Source organism: Musca autumnalis, unplaced genomic scaffold (genome assembly GCF_047663935.1).
Source record: "Musca autumnalis isolate F117 unplaced genomic scaffold, ASM4766393v1 scaffold_1, whole genome shotgun sequence".
In the NCBI taxonomy this organism is placed as follows: Eukaryota; Metazoa; Arthropoda; class Insecta; order Diptera; family Muscidae; genus Musca; species Musca autumnalis.
Window position 1 is genome coordinate 60,508,087 of NW_027411644.1, and position 17,938 is coordinate 60,526,024.

The window sequence follows — 17,938 nt, forward strand, 5'->3', positions numbered from 1 at the left end:
CTCATGGGGTCTTTTTCCGTCATTTCTTCCATATTTAGCATCAGCACTTTCGATGTTTTTGCTTCCAGTGTAACTTCGCAAATTTCTTTCGATGGCCAACTATTTTTTGGTAATTTTAACCAATCTGGTCCAGTCCACCAGAGTTGGTAGTTACTAAGCTCGTTGGGTGAGCACCCACGACTAGCAATGTCCGCTGGGTTATCCTTAGAGTCAACGTGGGCCCAATTTTCTATTCCAACATTTTCTAAAATTTCAGATACACGGTTTCCCACAAACGTTGACCAGTGGCAAGGGGGTTTTCTCAGCCATGCGAGGACAATGGTTGAGTCTGTCCAAAAGTGAACGTTAAACTTTGAAATTTGAAGATTATTTAGTATCGATGATGACAATTTTGATAGCAGAACTGCTCCACAAAGTTCGAGTCTGGGAAGTGAAATTTTCTTAATTGGGGCAACTCTTGTTTTAGCAGTTAGTAAGGCTGTTTTTATTTCATTATTTGTGTCTCGGGTTCTGATGTATAATGCTGCTGCATATGCGCTCTCAGACGCGTCACAGAATCCGTGAATTTCCACGTCATTGTCTGGAGAGTAATTTATCCACCGTGGAATCTTTAAATGCTCAATGTCTCCGCTATTCTTAACAAAGTTCTGCCAGTTCATAAGAGTAATTGCCTTCAATATGTCATCCCAGTTAATCTTGTCCAACCAAATCTGCTGCATCACTAATTTGGCGACAACTACAATGGGAGCAAGCCACCCACATGGGTCAAATAGTTTGGCAATTGTCGATAGGACTTCTCTTTTTGTGTAAGATGTTTTAATTTCCATTGTGGGTGGTGTGAATGAGAAAAAATCACCAGAAATATTCCATTTTATTCCAAGAGTCTTTGTGGAGGCATCATCGGAAATGTCGAGTGAATTAACTGGATTTAGTTGTTCTTTGGCCAGATCCTTTATTATTTTTGGGTCGTTAGCTGTCCATTTCATAAGCTCAAAACCAGCCGATTCCATGGCAGCCTTTAACTCTTTGCGAGATTTAATAGTATCTTCTATTGAATGACCTCCTGCTAGAACGTCGTCAACGTATAAGTTTTCCAAAATAACTTTCGAGGCAATTGGGTATGTGTCTTTTGTATCTTCAGCTAATTGTATAAGTGTTCTAAGTGCCAAGAAGGGTGCGCAGTTTACGCCAAAGATAACCGTTTGTAATTCGTAATCCTCTATGGGATCAGACGGAGATTTCCTGAATATTATTCTTTGAAATTTTGTTTGAGTAGGATCCAATAATATCTGCCGGTACATCTTGGTAACATCGGCATTATAAACGTATCGGAAAAATCTCCACTTTAATACTTGCAACACGATATCTTGCTGTAAAACTGGACCAGCGTACAAGTTATCATTCAGACTTCTTTTATTTGAAGTGGGACATGATGCATTGAAAACTACACGCAATTTTGAAGTAATCTTTTCGGGTCTAATTACTGCATGGTGCGGTAGATAGTAATTTGGAGTCTTTGAGATATCATTTGGAGAAATTTTTCTCATGTGTCCCAGCTCAAGATATTCAAGAATTGTACTATCATATAATTCCTTAATTTCTGGGGTCTTCATGAGCTTTCTTTCCATCCGATAAAATTGAGCTAGTGCAATATTTCTTGAGTCTCCAAGTTCTTCACATTTTTTAAAGGGGAGGGTCACTATGTATCGCCCTTCCGTGTTCCTTTTAGTAGTCTCCAAGTAGTTTTGCTCACAAAATGCATCTTCATCTGATCTCAAAACTTGTTTTGGGGTTTCCTCCACCTCCCAAAAACGTGTTAAAATTTTCTCAATTGATATGGTATTGCAAAGTGATATTTGTCGCTTCTTTTGAGATTCATCCTTCAAGGGTCCGCCAATTATCCATCCAAAAACTGTTTTTTGGGCCAAAAGAGATCCAATTGACTTCATAGGTGTTCCAATTGTAAATATGAGGGGTCCTATGTCCATCCCTATTAGGAGCTCAACTGGTTGGCTGACGTAAAATTTCGGGTCTGCTAATTCCAAGTTCGTAGCATCGCGCATTTGTGTTTTTTCTAAAGTATATGGTGGTAAATTCGAAGGCAAAGATTTCAAAACAGGGGCCCAAACTTCCAGTTTAAAATTTGGGTCAAGCTTAGATCGTAGTTTAAAAACGCATGCTTTAGCAGAAGTTTCCGAAATGAGTTGGTTTATTCCAGTAACATGAACAAGATTTCGTTTTGTTGGCAAACTTAAACGATTTTTTAACTTCTCAGTAATGAACGTGGATTGTGATCCTGAGTCAATTATCGCACGAGCATCGTAATAATGACCATTAGCCTCAATTTGTACTATGGCTGTGAAAAGTAAAGTGTCTCCGGGATGTTGACCTCTATTTCCACCATCCTGGAGAGTCAAAGTTGTAATATTTTCTGGTTCTTGGTTTGTTGTGGACTGTATAAGTGTCGTAAGAGCTGCAGCACTGGTACTAGGTCGTGCTTCCTCTTGAACTGTAGTTTGTATTGCAGATAGGGTCTCCTTTCCCTTGTGTAGTAGTGTATGGTGTTTCAAATTACAAGTTCTGCATCCAAAACGGCTTTTGCATTCTTTCACGCCGTGATTAGCAGATAAGCAATTATAGCAAAGATGTGAGATTTTCACAACATGAATCCGGTCATTCACGTTTTTAGCCAGAAACTGTGGGCAATCTCGTATAAAATGGTTGGTTTTGCAAATTTGACACGAATTCTGATATTGTGTCTTGGGTTGCTGAGAGGTATTTGCATTTAATTTACCCTTTGAACTCTGTTCCTTCTGATTTATATTAGTTTGAAAGCTGCTTGCGAACTTCATTTTCTTCGAATTATCCTGTCTGTATGGAGTTAATTGGTTTTGCTTTGAAAAACTTGGCCTTATGTTTCCGACAGATTCCAAAGTTTTGAATTTGTGAGTCAAAAAGTTATTGAAATCGTTCCACGTTGGTAGAGTCTTGCAATCTTCAAGGGTATTTTCGAATTCTTCTAAAAATGTTCTTGGAAGTTTGCTGGAACAAATATATGTTAATATTGGGTCCCATCCTGAAACTTCGACCTTTAGAGTTTCCAGAGTTTGAATGCAGCTATTCACTGTTCGCTGTAACTTTTGAATACTGTGACTTGAGTCTGAAGTAACGTTTGGTAAATTGAATAAAATTTTCAGTTGCTCGTTCACCTGCATCCTCTTATTTTCATATCTGTCGGTTAAAATCTTCCAAGCTAGCTCAAATCCGTCATTTGTAAGAGGAACATGGCTTATTAATTCTCTTGCTTCTCCAGAAGTCTTCTGGGTCAAATGAAAATATTTCTCCACATTACTCAGCTTTGAGCCTCTAATGTAGATTGCGGTAAATAAATCACGGAAACTCGGCCAGGCATTATAACCTCCCTTAAAAACGTCTGTGTCACATGCTGGTAATCTTGAAATTGCTGTAGAATCATTTTGCTTCTGCGCCAACATGGTCTCTCGTTTTATTTTCTCCTCTGATTCCTTCTGCTTTAGCGTCTGAATTTGTCCATTTACAGCAGCAATCGCCTTCTTATAAATATCAATAGCCTCTAAGTAATGTTTCCTCAGCTGGTTTTTATCGATTGGTTTTTGTCCCTCTTCTGGCTCATAATCGCGGCATTCCACATAAGCTTTCTTCACCTGGTCGTAAATAGAGTTAAGCTCCACTCGTGATGCCTCCAGGGTATGTATGTCGTCATCAGTGTTAGCAATGCTTAAAATTGAAACGTAATCCTGCAAGTCATTAACGCAGTTTGCAAATTTTGAGCACTTAGCTTTATCCATCCTTATTGTAACGAGGGTCAGACTTTAGAACAAATTTTTGTTTTACAAAGGTTTGACAAAGTTGCCCTTTACGAGGACAAAGTATTATTTTTATTGGGTCTTTAAACCAAATCAAGAATTTTGTCTTTGCAAAATCTTTGTTGTTACTTCCCAAATAAATTGACTTGACGACAAAAGGATCTAATTTTGTTCAGAGCCGAGGAGTCGACAGCAAATTAAAGTATTTGATAACAAATATTTCCAAACGAAAAGCCAGGAAATGAGTCAAAAAGTTGGATAATAAAACCGCTGGTAATTATTTAGTTGAGTAAGAAATCTTATAAAAATGCTTTTCCACAAAAGATGTTATGCAAATTCAAGAAACGATAGCAAAAAGAATCATAAACAAAAAAATTCCAATCCAAAAAATATTCGACTAGAAAAGGTGTGTTGGGTTGCACAGAAGAAATTATAATTTTCAAAGAGTCGTGTATCAAAGTACTATAAAATCACTTAATTCCTTTGTTAGGAGGATTTTATAATTTGTTAAAGCTCAAAAAACAGTATAATGTAGAGTCGAAACCAGACAATAATCAAATCAGAAAATGTTAAGAATCCCAGCAAAATGTTGCAATCGCGACTAAATTTTTGAGTCGGTAGAAAAATTTCAGCAAAAAATTTAAAAAACTCCAATTATTTCCAACAGAAGAATGATTTGGGTCAAATGTAAAATATTTCAGCAAAGTTTGAAGTAATTTTACTTTTCGAAGAAAAAATTGCAGCAATATGTTGTAAAAAATCACAGTAAAATGTTTCAGCATAAGAATTCAAGAAAGATGAAAATATTTTGTATCAAGAACAACAATTTCCATCAGCAAGAATTCAAAAAATTGTTCAAAAGTTTTCAAATAGTTGTGTAAATTCAGGTTAAGTGTTTTCAAAGAAATGTATAGAAAAATGTTTTAAGGTTAGTTAACCTAAAAATCACTGCACTTGTATGTATACCAAATGCTTTGTAAAAAATGCTCACATTTTTGTGGTTAGTTAACCTCAAAGTATTTTAGCGCTTGTCCACCAAACGCGTCTATTTATCAAAAAGGCGCAAAAAATTCCAAGAATTCCCAAAAGTAATTTATTGGGAATCCAATATGGCGATTATATGTAAATATTTAGCAATGTTCAAAAGTGTCTGTGTCTCCAAAAAAAGTTCCCACAAAAATTTATGTAAAAATTGCAAGGTTATGTTTGTTAAATGATGACGCCCAAAAGTTGCGCCAAAATTTTCATATAAACGCTATGTATGTGTTTATTGTAGTTGTTGTGTAAAATATTCTATTTATGTAAATTATTGTGTCACAATTATGACGCCACAAATTTGCGCCAAATTGCAAAAAAATCTCTTGTTGTGTATGTAAAGAGAATATTCCAAAAAAATGAGACAGCAAGATTCCAAAAAACAAATAGTTATTTCCAAAAAGAATCAATAATTTCGAAGAGAATTGATTTGTAAAGTGTTTGTGGCAATATGAAATGTTTTTCTCCAATATGGCTCCACCAAGGTGTAATGTAGGATAAGTTTAATTATGGCGGGTCAATTTCATAAAGGTCCCACTGTAAACGGACAGATATTGAGATTAGGAAGAGAGGAAAGAGAGTATATTTCTTTCCAAATGTTCCAATTTTTCCAGTAAAATTATCTCCCTTTGAAAACACACTGGTAATTTCCCAATTTTTGGAAGAAATTTCCAAATTTTCCAAATATTCAAGGAGAGAAATAGAGAGTCGTGTATGTATGTGTAAAAGTGTGGACGTATTTGTGTATTCCCACGAACAAAGAAAGGGTCAACATCAGTCCTTGGTTGCAAAATGTTGTTAAACTAGGGTCAAATTGTATGTTTTATAGCGTTTTAATCTTTAAGGTACAGTGTCGGTGTCAAATTTCGCCGCACCCTGTAGTCCTTTCCACGCTTTCAAAGCACAAAAAAACTCATTGGTACTCACTTTGACTCTCTGTGTATAGTTGGGAGTGTGTGGGTCTGTGTCTGTTTACCCTTGTAGTGTCCAGAGATGTCTTCTTCTTCCTGTATGTTGGCGCTTGTTGTTGTTTTGTAATTTTTGTTATTCCGCCCGTACCGCTTATATTTTGTTAAAATTGTATTTTGTTGTTGTTGTATTTATTTTAATTTCAAAAATAACACCTTTATAATTTACTGTTTATTGTTCTTTTGTTCCACTGTATTTGTTCACAAATTTGTATTTGTTGTTGTTCAATAATTTTATGTTAGTTGTAATATTTTTGGCAATTTAATTTATGAATATTAAATTTTTTGCCACAAATTCGACAAAATATGCTTTGAGCCACTGTACACAATTATATTTTTTGTCGTTTTTAAATCAGAGTTTTCGTGTCTGTCTTTCACACACTTTTTGTTGTTGTTGTTTCTAAATGCACTTTTCACTGTTCTATGTTCAACCACTTGTTGTTGTGTTTTTATTTTTTGGCGGCACTCTCACTGGAATTTTTTGTATTTTCTTTTTGATTTTTTAAACGTTCACTGTCTTCTCTTTTTTCCAGTATATGTTTTTTGTTGCTTTTTTTATTTTTGTAGCACTTTTCTGTTTTTAATATTTGTATTTTTTCCACTTTTTTTTTTTAATTTGTTAAATGTCACTGAGTATTTACTTCTATTTGTTATCGCTTATTTTCTTTTACTGTTCAACTGCTATGTGTTCACTGTAATGAACCAACCGTTCAAGTTCACTTTTTTCACTAATTTTATTTATTTGAAAATTATTATTTTTTTTTTAATTTTGTAGTTTTTTGTCTCACAAATCACTTTTTGCACTTTTTAATTAATTTATAAAAAACACTATCTGGCTCGCAATGGACCAAAATGTTTAATTACAAACATACACATACCTACCTTATTATTTCTAAACGGGAAAAAAACAAAAAAGGTTTGTAACTAAACACTACCCCTTATGTGCTTTTTACATTAGCACGAAAAACAGGTTTTAGGGCTGTTTCGTCATTTATTTGCTAAAACAGGCAACATTTTGCGTCATTTACCATACATAAATAAATGACGATAGCTGCGTCATTTATTCTAAACAATGCTTGGTTTACATTCGTCGTCGTTTCGTGATTTCGAAGGCGTTTCGTGATTTCGCGCGGAATCAAGCAAAATTTTTCATGATTTCGCATACAAAAATGAAATCATCTCATTTCGTGATTTCAGCGAAATCAACATCGAAATCACAGTACACATGATATACAACCCTGCTTTTGCCTAAAAAAGTACCAAAAGTTGCAACACTTTTCATGTATCACAATAAACAAGGTAGATGGTCAATTGCTGCCACAAAAAAATGTTAGAATCAAGGTTTGTAGACAATGTGAAAAAATATTAAATTACTTTGTTACAATCCTATTTTTCATTGTTTTCCCGTACTTTTTTAATGGTAATGTTAGAAAAAAGAGCAAATTGTCAAAAATTGCTTCCCCATACAAATTTCTTAAAAAATACGGGAACGGAAAAATGTCGGAAATTGCAAAAACCCCAGCATAAATGTCAAAATCAACGTATCAGCTATCATATTAGATGCCAATGAACAAGCTTGCTGCTAGTTTCTACTAGGCCAAAATTGTATGGCAGAAAACAGGAGAAGGGGGTGTTATTCGGCGCTATTTTTGTTTAAAGAGAAGTGCAAGTCTTGCTAGATTTCGAAGTACGGGAACGCATTTTTAGCACTAAACGGGAAAACTACTGCTAGTACTAATATTGTGCAGGTTCTGAGCACAACTTTTATTTATCAAAATTTATTATTATGATATCTAAACGATAAAATCATTTTTTTTTTATTTTTTCATTTGTTAGTACTATACACAATTAATACTATAGCTCTGTTCCAGAACTAAAAAGTTTTTACAATTTTTACCACTTTTACACATTTTGCGTTCCCGTACACAAAATTTATATGAAAATCGTTTACGACTTTTACAACTTTTACGACTTTTACCACTTTATAAAGTACGGGAACAGGCCATATATATAGATAATTTTACGATAATTTTCCAAATAAAGTTGTAAAGTTCTATATTGTCGTATATTTTTGATGATTAATTCAATTTACAACAACTTGTTTTGAAAATATATGTTGGATCAGCTGCGCATATGCATCTACCTTGATCATTGTGATATGTTTGAAATCAACAAAAAATAAGTGTAAACTCCGGGGTGTATTTCAGGATTTTATGAAATCCAGTGGATTTTGGAGCGCTAGTGTAATAGCTCATTTAGACTAGCCATAAATCCTCGACTGGATTTAATAAATCCAGTACAAATCTCATTGCATTTAGATATACATTTTGGAGGATTTAAATGGCAGTCAGCTGATTTTTGTTCATAGCACAATTACCAAGGTAGATGCATCAGCCCATATGAACGAATGTGAAACGTCAAAAGAATTTTTTGTAAATTGAATTCGTCTCAAAAAACATACGTCAAATTACAAATTTATTGTTTAATACTGAAAATGTTAGCACATTATGCTACTATTGCTAACTAAAGAGCAAATAAAGAATTATTTTATCGCAGTTTGCCCATCTAAAATAAATAAACGAATTATTTTATCGTTTACCCCCAGTTTTTGTAACTTATTTTTGTTCGTTCGTCTATATTCGTAATAATTTAGGCATCCATAGCTCAGCCCACAGGCGATATACAGACTTAATTTTTCGGAGATAAGGTCCATATATAGCTAAGAAATCCTCATTTAAAAATCAGCGCTTTACATTTGCACTAAGTCGAATAAATCGATCTACAAAATTTGACAATTCGTGTGAGAAGATTAAATTTTTTTACAAAAACAGGGGGTTAGACATCGTAAATATTAGTCTTGGTTGATTAAAATCAATTTTTACATTTTAAATTATTTTAGTGTAGCATTCACCGATGCATCTACCATGTTTCTTGTTCCAGCTTGCATCTTTTTGTATTTTCTAGCAACATGTTGCAAAAAACAGAGTTGTATACGAGGATTTATGCCAGATTTAAAACAAATCCACTCAATAGGAGGATTTATTTTTGTATGGAAAATCTGGTAAATTTTGGCTGGATTTAGCAAATAAAACCTGATAATGCGCTAAATCCGGCTAATGGTGTCATATCTAAATGGCATATAAACTTGGCACAACGCACGAAAACACCATACTATTATACGCAACCCTGCTTTTTCGTCATAAACTACCAAAAAATGCAACTGTTTTATGAAGTCTTTGTTTGGTTGTGTGTGTTGTAGAAAAACAAAAATACTCAAACGATGAAAAAAGTGTAAATAAATGGTTAAAAAACTTGCTAAAGTTATATATTTTTTAATTTTGAATTAAGTCGAGTTATGCTTGGTTTACATTTACGAAATCCACTCGATTTCAACTGTCAATTCCTTAGCGTATACGTCAAATGAAAACTCATCTGAAATCCATTGGATTTCATTTGACGTTTAAGTAATGGAATTGACAGTTGAAATCGTGTGGATTTCGTAAATGTAAACTTAATATTAGTTGGTAAACATTAGTGTTTTGAAATTCTTATTTTTCGAAATTAAAATTATTGTGTGCGTGTGTATGTGTTATTGTATCCGAGTGTATGTGCGATTGTGTGCGTAAGCAAATGACGCAAAAAATTGATGTAAATACACTTAATTTGTTTCTAGGATTTCGTAAAACGAAATCATTTAATGCGCATATGTTAATTGGACTTTAGTGACGATTTCTGCGTGTGCAAATACAGACAGAATTGCATACTGACAATTCATATCTAATGCTTGGTTTACATTTACGAAATCCACTCGATTTCAACTGTCAAATCCATAGGTTAAACGTCAAATGAAATCCAGATGAGATTTCATTTGACGTTTGAGCTATGGAATTGACAGTTGAAATCGAGTGGATTTCGTAAATGTAAACTTATACTATGTTTACATTTACGAAATCCACTCGATTTCAACTGTCAATTCCATTGCTCAAACGTCAAATGAAATCCAATCGATTTCAGATGAGTTTTCATTTGACGTATACACAAAGGAATTGACAGATGAAATCGAGTGGATTTCGTAAATGTAAACATAGTATTAGCATTATTGGATTTTCAAATCTATTTTATGATTAGATTAAATATTATCTATATCCAAATCCTTAAATAATACCACTACCTTTAAGTGTTCCCTTTCATATTTTCCTCCATTTAAATCTAATGCTAGGTTTATATTTACGAAATCCACTCGATTTCAACTGTCAGTTCCATTACTTAAACGTCAAATTGAATCCAAAGGATTTCAGATGAGTTTTCATTTGACGTATACGCAAAGGAATTGACAGTTGAAATCCACTCGATTTCGAAATGTAAACGTACTCTAACATCAATCATTATTTAGCCGCTCATATAACTAATAACTTCCTGTCATGTCATTCAACTTTATATAGCATTTAACTAAACAGCAGCCCCGTAAAGTTTCCGGAGAATTAATCTCAAATCTCTCAAATCAAGTACATTTTAATTTAGACGAAGTGTTGAAATAATTTTGTTCATATTGTTGTTGTTGTTTTTGATAATAATAGTATTTAAATCTCTGTGTGTGTTAAAAGTTTAAAAGCCATTTTTTCATCAAATCTGAACAGTTTTGTTTAAGAGTTAATTACGACAAGAGTTGGCCAACCAACAATTAAGTTATTAGTCGTGTTTTACTATTTCATTTATTTTTTTATTTTGAAGATGAAAAGTGAGTTGTGATGAACGTCAGCATTGAGAGTAAAATAAATCGTTTTTGAGATTGTAGCACCACTGCACTTGGCAAATATCACTCTATGAATGGAACAGGACAGAAATAGGAGCATCGCTTAAGAAAATAACAAAAAATACGAATTTTTAAGCGGCGTTTAAACAACGAGAGGCAGTAAACTATGTAGTATGGGGCAAGCCTGACTAGTACCCCGTTTACACTTAACCGGATTAACCAAGTGGCTTTGGATTTGAAATGTTAATTCCATAGCGCAAACGTCAAATAAATACTCTCGAAGTGGGTTAACCCGGCAAAAAACTCTAGTGTAACCGTACTATAATAGCTCATTTAGACTAGCCATAAACCCTCAACTGGATTTAATAAATTTTGGTGTGTGCATTTGTCGAAATTCGACGACACACACAAGTGGAAGAGGTTTGAATTGTTTCGCAGACACTTTCGTCGGAGTTGTATGAGGTTGCCAAGGAAAAACTTCTCATTGAACTTTTTTCTTTGCTTACCTTTATACTTCGAGCTGACGATTGATGTTTGGGTATAAAAAGTTTCTTGTTGAAGAAGTTATTGAAAAATAACTTCGGTGGAGAATATCCACAAACAAGAAACAAGGGAACTGATGAGATCCAGTGGCGTTGATCGAAACTATAGTATTCCCTGCCTCACCCCTTGGCGAACAATGCCAAATCTTTTCCACTAATAAAATAGTTGTTTTAAAATATTAAAACAACAACAATGGGATTAAGCCAGACTATTTAAAAAAAAAAAACAAAAGTGCAAACGCTATCCCAATAAAAAAAAAAAACGCCACAATGCTTCAAATTGAAGACACTGGCACGACGTGTGTTGTTTTTGCTGTAAAGCAGACCAACCAAATTTTGGTGTGTGCATTTGTCGAAATTCGACGACACACACAAGTGGAAGAGGTTTGAATTGTTTCGCAGACACTTTCGTCGGAGTTGTATGAGGTTGCCAAGGAAAAACTTCTCATTGAACTTCTTTCTTTGCTTACCTTTATACTTCGAGCTGACGATTGATGTTTGGGTATAAAAAGTTTCTTGTTGAAGAAGTTATTGAAAAATAACTTCGGTGGAGAATATCCACAAACAAGAAACAAGGGAACTGATGAGATCCAGTGGCGTGGATCGAAACTATAGTATTCCCTGCCTCACCCCTTGGCGAACAATGCCAAATCTTTTCCACTAATAGAATAGTTGTTTTAAAATATTAAAACAACAACAATGGGATTAAGCCAGACTATTTAAAAAAAAAAAAAAAAAAAAACAAAAGTGCAAACGCTATCCCAATAAAAAAAAAAAACGCCACAATGCTTCAAATCCAGTACAAATCTCATTGCATTTAGATATACCTTTGGAGGGATTTAAATGACAGTCAGCTAATTTTTGTTCATAGCACAATTACCAAGGTAGATGCATCAGCCCATCTGATCGAATTTGAGATGTTAAAGGAAGTTGTTGTAAATGGAATTCGTCTCAAAAACATACTGCAAATTACAAATTTATTGTTTAATATTGAAAATGTTAGCACATTATGCTACTAATGCTAACTAAAGAGCAAACAATGTATTTTTTATCGTTTAGACATCGTAAATATTAGTCTTGGTTGATTAAAATCAAGGCCAATTTAAGAAGGTGATCCAAAAGTCGAATTAAGATCGTAGTCTTCATTTGCTCTCAACATTTTTCGAGCAAAATATCCATAAAGACGTTGTACACATACATATATTCTTGATAGAAGTGAAATATTTGTTATTTAGTGTTGATTAAAAATATGTTATGCCAGCAAATGAAGACATCAGTTGGTATTATTGTATCACCTTATTTCATGCGCCATGATTAAAATCAACTTTGTATATCAAAGCAAATTTAATTTCTTCGCCTTGTTTAAAATTTTTTACATTTTAAATTATTTTTGTTGTGACAATTCACCTATGCATCTACCTTGTTTCTTGTGCCATCTTGCAACTTTTTGTATTTTCTAGCATCATGTTGCAAAAAACAGAGTTGTATACGAGGATTTATGCCAGATTTAAAACAAATCCACTCAATACGAGGATTTATTTTGTATGGTCTGCTTCTTTTTCTGATTTTTGAATAAACATTTCATGCAATTGTTTTGCACAAGTGTTGCCAAATGTTTTTCATATTTTCCCGTGTTTCTTAAGGCTGATGATACGAAAAAATGCTACTTTAATGTCTTACGAAACGATTCGTCGCGATTATTCGAAATGGTTTGACTCTCATGCCTTATAGCTCATTTAGACTAGCCATAAATCCTCAACAGGATTTAATAAATCCAGTACAAATCTCATTGCATTTAGATATACATTTAGGAGGATTTAAATTTCAATCAGCTGATTTTTGTTCATAGCACAATTACCAAGGTAGATGCATCAGACCATCCGATCGAATTTTAAACGTCAGAAGAAGTTGTTGTAAATTGAACTCGTATCAAAAAACATGCGGCAAATTACAAATTTATTGTTTAATATTGAAAATGTTAGCACATTATGCTACTAATGCTAACTAATGAGCATATAAAGAATTATTTTATCGTTTAAACATTGCAAATATTTGTCTTGGTTGATTAAAATCATCTTTGTATATCAAATCAAATTTATTTTTTTCGTATCGTTTAAAAATTTTGACATTTTAAATTATTTTTGTAATAGCAATTCACCGATGCATCTACCTTGTTTCTTGTCCCAGCTTGCAACTTTTTGTATTTTCTAGCAACATGTTGCAAAAAACAGAGTTGTATACGAGGATTTATGCAGGATTTAAAATAAATCCACCCAATACGAGGATTTTTTTTTGTATGGGAAATCTGGTAGATTTTGACCGGATTTAGCAAATAAAACCTGATAATGCACTAAATCCTGCTAATGAAGTCATATCTAAATGACCTATTAGCCATAACGGGTCTCTTGATTGTCGCTATAACGCCTTAAAACAACAACCACGTTAGGAGATAATTGCTCTGTTCCAGAACATGCAAGAAGCTACTACTTTTTACTATGATACCATTTTTTCCTTTATGCTATCGAAAAAAATAGTAAAAATTAGTAGATTCTTGCAGTACTGGATAGACCAACTATTAAAAACGTGTTAGTTTCCATATCAAACGCATGAAATCTTCAATAAATATTATTTTATTTGACGTATACACACACAATGAAATTGATAGTTAAAATCCACTGAATTTCGTAAATGTAAACATGCTAAAATTATCTCAATTTTCCTGCAAATAAAACGCTACTACTACAGATTCATATGTAGCAACAGTTGCTATGAACAAAAAATAGTGGTTAACATTAACGGCATCATCCGACAATCCGGGCAGGTGCGTATTTTAAATCATTTCAAGAAAACCTTGAGAATACAACACAACATACATACATTTACACACAGACGACAACATTTAGTGTGTCTAGTATGATTTTTATTTGTTTTCACATAAATTATTTAAATTTATTTTTGCAAATGCCGGTGGTTAATACTTTTTGTAGAAAGTGATAAGCTAATACTTCAGGATTAGAGAATTTCATGGTGAAACGAATGAAAGTTTTGTTCATATAAATTAACTACCTTGGGCCATGTTTATATTATAGCCTTTTGCAGGGTTAACCTTCTTAATGAGGATTTATTTGACGTATACGCAAAGGAATTGGCATTTGAAACCCAGGGGGTTTGTTAAATCCGGTTATATATAAACGTACTATTATACATATAATCTTTTGAAGCTTATCAACCCAATTACAACTGTTCTCACTTTCTTGTCCTATCATATGAATGAACAGGAAGGAGTCAATAACGGATATTATGTTTGAAGAAGAAAAAACCCAAATTGTCCTATAAGTTTGGATGAATCAACAACAGTACGGGTTCCATAGAGGCGCACATCTTGATTTTCGGTATTTTGAAGGTTTTATCGAAATATCGGAAATTTGGCATTTAGTCTTCTTTGAGTCTAAAAACTTTCCGCCAGAAATTTGTATGTATAGATCGACGTTTTGATTTAACCCCAAGGGATATGTGGCAATCGGCTCTTACCCTCGTAGGAGCGCCTTTGTTCACTGTGAAAAATTTACTTACATACGTTCCCACGAAAGCATTCCGAAAGCGTACTGATATTAGGCATATAGGACATTTGTTATTTATTTTTATTTATTTATTTATTTTTTGAGTGACGTACCCGAAGATTTTGTATGATATAGAATTTCCTGGAACTTGATGTATGGTTAGAAGATATTTAGCAATGTGAAGATTTTTTGCAAGTTTTGGCTAAATGTGATACCCAATTCGAAAATCATCGTGTCCACCATCCATTTTAGTTGGACCAAATCGGTTACACTCTTCGAGAGTTATGCGATGCAATTTTGTGTGAGAGGGTACCTTAGGGATCTGACCAGTATAGTCGAACTTGATATAAGTTTGGACAATGTATTACGAGGTGCGGATGATCGGTCTGAGAGTTATTGTGTGTAACAGCCAGACAGATGGTCGGGCAGGGCTAAATCGACCTCAAATTGTCTGAAACGTAGAGCTGGCAAACTATCGATAGTCGCACCATTCGATAGTTTCGATATTTATTATAAAAATATCGATACTATCTTTAGTTTTCCATCGCCTGTATTTAACATCAAAGTGGTGGATTTTAAATATCAATTACATAGAGCATGCGATAAATAAATTCCACTGGATTTATTGGCAAAGATTTGTTTGACGAATAAGCAAGATGACAATTGAAATCCAGTGGATTTCCTAAATTTAAACCGCTATACACATTAGACATCTTTGTCGGGTTAACCTTTTTTATGAGGATTACAGACTGTTTATATTATAGCTTTTTGTCGGGTTAACCTTCTTTATGAGGATTTGTGAATACGTCAACACAATGTAATTGACGTTTGAAACCCAGTGCTTTTGTTAAATCCGATTATATGTAAGGCCATGTTTATATTATAGCCTTTTGCAGGGTTAACCTTCTTAATGAGGATTTATTTGACGTATACACAAGGGAGTTGACATTTGAAATCCAGTGGGTTTGTTAAATCCGGTTATATATAAACGTACTATAAGCGTACTAAAAGTGTGTGTTCCGATAAACAAACACAAAGAGGCTCTGACATTCCTTTATAATTTGACATTTGGAAAGCAAGCAACGAGCTGATCCTGTCTCTACCGTAAGTCGGGTACTCACGATTAGTTTTGAGTGTCAGTTTTGCTCAAATAATCGGTTGCTTGCCAGTGTGGCCGTTTATTCTTGTCAGTCATCAGGCAACCACAAAATATTTTGTGGTTGCTGGACAGTTTGCCATTTATCGATATTTCCTAAAAATCGACAGTCAAAACTGATCGTGTGTACCCCACTTAAATGGCAGAATTCTGTCGATAGTTCGATAGAAAAATAACTATAACGATAGTGATATCGATATTTTTCCAGCTCTAGTTTGAAGACTATTGGTACTTCTCATAGAAGGCCTTATGGGCCAAACACATGCGGTCCGTTGTGGGACGCGTTGCGCGTTGAAAACAACAACCACATGAAAAATGTGTAAGTGATGCCAAGTTTGTTCTTGAAGTTTTCATGTGGTTATTGTAACGCAACGCTCAACGCGCCGTATGTGCAGCGGACTTTAAGGCCCCGACACTTATTGGGGACTGATTGCAAACAAATATATGTTTGCTGCAAAATATGTTTGGGACATATGTTAGAGAGGCGTTTTTTTCCTCCGTGGAGTGGGTTTGTTTAAATCGATTATATGTAAACGTACTATTAATTTGATATTCACGCAATGAATCCGGTTATATGTATGTAAACGCACTAAAAATTTAATTTCAAATTTATAGTACGTTTACATTTACGCAATCGAGTGGATTTCAACTGTCAATTCCTTTGCGTATATATCAGCTTTGTTCCTCTACGTGAAGAATCTTCAAGTTTTGCCACTTTTTACACGAAAAGCGTTCCTTTACTTCAGACACCATACAATTCATGGGAGCACTTTACAACTTTCACTACTTTTGCCGGTTTTACCACTTTCAAAAGTAAAGGAACAGACCAAATGAATGAAAACTCATGTGAAATACATTGGATTTCATTTGACGTTTAAGCAAGACCCGGTCCACACTAGAGTGATTTTATTGAAATAATTTCATGAAGTTAGGCGTTCTTAGTCCCAGTCCACAGTAGAGTGAATTTCATTAAAAATTTCATGAAATTCGGCGTTCTTAGATCGAAATCCCTACTACAGCAATTTCATGATTTTATTCTACAATGGAACTCGATCTAGAAACGCATAATTTCATGAATTTTCAATGCAACCACTCTACTGTGAACCGGGACGTAGATCGAGTTCCCCACTACAACAATTTCATAAAATTACTTTAATATGGAACTCGATCCAATAGCTCATTTAGACTAGCCATAAAACTTCGACTGGATTTAATAAATCCAGTACAAATCTCATTGCATTTAGATATACATTTTGGAGGATTTAAATGGCAGTCAGTTGATGTTTGGTCATAGTACAATTACCAAGGTAGATGTATCAGCCCATCTGATCGAATTTGAAACGTCAAAAGAAGCTGTTGTAAATTGAATTAGTCTCAAAAAGCATACGGCAAATTACAAATTTATTGTTTAATATTGAAAATGATATCACATTATGCTACTAATGCTAACTAATGAGCAACTAAAGAATTATTGTGTCGTTTAGACATCGTAAATATTAGTCTTGGTTGATTAAAATCAACTTTGTATATCAAAGCAAATTTAATTTTTTCGCCTTATTTACAAATTTTGACATTTTAAATTTTTGTTGTTGTGGCAATTCACCGATGCATCTACCTTGTTTCTTGTGCCAACTTGCCACTTTTTGTATTTTCTAGCAACATGTTGCAAAAAACAGAGTTGTATACGAGGGTTTATGCCGGATTTAAAACAAATCCACTCAGTAAGAGGATTTATTTTTGTATGGTAAATCTGGTTGATTTTGGCCGGATTTAGCAAATAAAACCTGATAATGAGCTAGATTCGGCTAATGATGTCATATCTAAATGGATAATAACATTTGAAATCCAGTGGGTTTGTTAAATCCGGTTATATGTAAACGTACTAAAACAAAAACATTTAAAACTTTTCAAATTTATAGAACGTTTACATGCAATCGAGTGGATTTAAAACTGTCAATTCCTTTGCGCATATGACAAATGAAAACTCATATGAAATCCATTGGATTTCATTTGATGTTTAAGCAAGACCCGGTCCACACTAGAGTGATTTTTTTAGATCGAATTCCCTACTACAGCAAT

General features: G+C 33.9%; 1 protein-coding gene across 22 annotated transcripts in view; it reads right to left on the minus strand.

Annotated features, from left to right (window-relative positions):
• The window catches only part of LOC141398711 (uncharacterized), an 85,310-nt gene that overhangs the window by 29,273 nt on the left and 38,099 nt on the right, over positions 1-17,938 (minus strand). For 7 of the 22 annotated variants that reach the window (XM_073976446.1, XM_073976425.1, XM_073976398.1 and 4 more), the window contains exon 2: positions 5,808-6,540. The exons of 10 other annotated variants lie outside the window; for them this stretch is intronic. The gene's annotated coding sequence lies outside the window, so the exon portion shown is untranslated. Of the gene's footprint in view, positions 1-5,807; positions 6,650-17,938 lie in introns of those variants that run through there. 5 more of the 22 variants (XM_073976441.1, XM_073976432.1, XM_073976416.1 and 2 more) reach the window with 3 other exon arrangements.